This window comes from Pararge aegeria (assembly GCF_905163445.1).
Source record: "Pararge aegeria chromosome W unlocalized genomic scaffold, ilParAegt1.1 SUPER_W_unloc_1, whole genome shotgun sequence".
In the NCBI taxonomy this organism is placed as follows: domain Eukaryota; kingdom Metazoa; phylum Arthropoda; class Insecta; order Lepidoptera; family Nymphalidae; genus Pararge; species Pararge aegeria.
In genome coordinates, this window is record NW_024396987.1 from 119726 (window position 1) to 122612 (window position 2887).

Genomic DNA, 2887 nt, shown 5'->3' on the forward strand with positions numbered 1-2887 from the left:
GAACCGCTAACCAGAAACCCACTAGAGTTACATTACCCAAAGCAATTTTACCAGGATTATGTTATCAGATATTTTTCTACCATCCATTGAAATGACACAACACAGACATGCGTAAAAATATCTGATTATTTTACACCAATTTAATAGACATTGGGCAAGATAATGGGTCACATTGGTAACACGAAAAATAGTTTTTTTTTCTTAATATTATTTTCGCGGTATGGCGACAATGCCACCTATTACGCCCTCTCTAAAATTTCTTATTCAATTATACGTTAGCCTTTACTGCAATCTCACTTGATAGTAAGTGATGATGCAGTCTAAGATGGTAGCGGGCCGACCTGTTACAGGTATGACAATCATATCAATCTCATACCCAGTACCGGTCGTATGGTAACATGGCAGAAGCCCCTAACCAGAGCGAGGAAAATCAGAAATTATAAATTTACAAAATGGCCCCTCCGTGGATCGAACCTGGGGCCTCCCACCTACGATTGTCTATACACATATTTTGTATCTACAATAAAGTGTATTTTTATTTCATTTATATTTTCAGTTGGGAAACTTCTTCACAGCCTTCTTGGTTTTCATTTTCCCTGCAATCATGGAGACAATGATCACGTGGAAAGAGCCAAGAAAGTTAATTTTCCGGTTGTAGTGTATTGATTATAAATATATATACACACACATCGGCGAGGCGTGCGGTGCAAGGTGAGGGCGCGGGGAGGGATAGCTCGCCGCGAGCTTGCCGTTCGGACGCCGCGCGGGTGAGATGTGTTGTGGAGTAAATTGGTGTTTTATTGGTGAAACCTGATCCTGTACACCGGTAATATTTTATTCCATTTCACTGATATCGTTTTGTAACTTCCTAAGTGAGTAATTTAGTTTGGTCGGCCTAGAAATTTATAGGTCTGTAAAGAAGCCCGTAGGAACAAACTGGAATCAGGAAATTTTCTGTGTCCACGTGCGTCGGCGAGCACGTTAAGTAATCGATGTATTTAATGTAAATAAATAAATAAGTATATTACGACAATACATGCATCGCCATCTAGCCCCATTTAAGGCGTCGCTTGTGTTTTGGGTACTAAAATAGCTGATGAATATTTTTATGAATACATATTAAATACATAAATACTTATAATTTACAGATAAACACCCAGACACTGAAAAACATTCATGTTCATCACACAAACATTTTCCAGTGGTGGGAATCGAACCCACAGCCATGGACTAACAAAGCAGGGTCACTTCCCACTGCGCTAATCAGCCGTCAAAAAAAAATGAAGTGCAAATAAAAAATGTAAGATCCGGACGCCTGGCCGTTGTGAAACATCGAAATTGTTTTGTATGAGTTATATGCATAAAATAACAGATTACAACAGTAGGCAGAGGTGGCATAGTGAAAAGATAAAGCATTACAAGCATAGTAGGATTTGGCTTTCTTTGTAAGAGGCTGCAAACTTTCACTTCCTGAATTATCGCTGTCAGACATATTTTATTGTAAACATATTTTCATCAATAAAACACAGGTTATGGTCATATGTGTAACGTAGTAAACAATACGTATGGACTATGTATGTACATATAGCGTGGCGATGCGTCGCCACGGCCTGTATCGTCACGCCAACAACCAGGTTTACCCTCGTCTATAGATGTTTCACATCAAAAAGAAAAAAAGTGTGTGCGTGTAACCTTTACGCGCGATTGAAGTAAAACTTTTATTATTATTTACTGATGAAAGAGTAATATGTTCCTGGGACTCCGCCATTAATATTCAAAATTCATTAATATCACTTTCACATTTTATAAATATTTTCATTTGTTAAATAGAATAATAATTGAGAGTAGACAATTGAAGGTTAGATCAGCACATTTCAATATAACCTTGTCATTGAATATTATAGAATGTCGCAATCGTCAGAAAATTTATAAATAAGTTTTTTATTACAAATGTAATAAATAAACCATTATATTTAAAGATTTTCAAAAAACTTTGCTATTTAAAATATTTTTTTAAACTTGAATTTTTTAATACGTTTGAAAATATTGGCAATAAATAATCCTAATTGATTATTATATTTGCCACTAGCTGATGACATATACTTACGACTAATCCAAATTATTATTTTTAAATACCGGAAACTACACAGACGTCTGACGTAAGCTTTACTTCCGTCTGAAAAACATCTGAGTTACTCCCTCGTCCACCTGAAGAAGTTTTACTTCAAAAACTGTTTATTAATTTTTAGACGGCCGATTGGCGCAGTTTGCAGCGACCCTGCTTTCTGAGTCCAAGGCCGTGGGTTCGATTCCCACAACTGGGAAATGTTTGTGTGATGAGCATGAATGTTTTTCAGTGTCTGGGTCTTATTGTATATAATAAGTATTATATGTATATTATTCATAAAAATATTCATCAGTCATCTTAGTATCCATAACACAAGCTAAGCTTACTTTGGGGCTAGATGTGTATACACACATCGCCTTGGCTTGTCTTGTCATAGTATATTTATTTATATTTATTAATTGAAATTACTAACTAGTGAATTGCATTAATATATTAAAATCTGTTACAGGTTGTCACTATTGAAGAATGTAAGCCTCGTACTGTTCGGTTTATTCTTAGGCGGAGGTGCGTTTTATTCTTCATAAATAAATGAATACGATTATAATTTTTTTTATTTTAAACTAGCCAGTAATTTTATCCGCTTATTTCGGTGTTTTTAAGCTAAAACTTTGTTTGAGAGTCATTCTCTCGAAGCCTCGTAATTTCACATTGAATCTATAACTTGCACACGAGTCTAGGTCGTCAACTGAACTGTATGCATTCACTACAGCGTCACTAAACTGCGCGAAACCTCCGATACACTGATAAAGTATCCTATGT

The 2887-nt window shown here is 35.7% G+C and overlaps 1 long non-coding RNA gene across 1 annotated transcript; it reads left to right on the forward strand.

Moving 5' to 3' along the window:
- The first annotated feature begins 562 nt into the window (after nt 1-562).
- LOC120636772 lies at nt 563-2673 on the forward strand. Its single transcript, XR_005659397.1, has 2 exons — nt 563-651; nt 2577-2673. It is a non-coding gene; the product is annotated as an uncharacterized LOC120636772 (long non-coding RNA).
- The last annotated feature ends 214 nt before the right edge of the window (nt 2674-2887 follow it).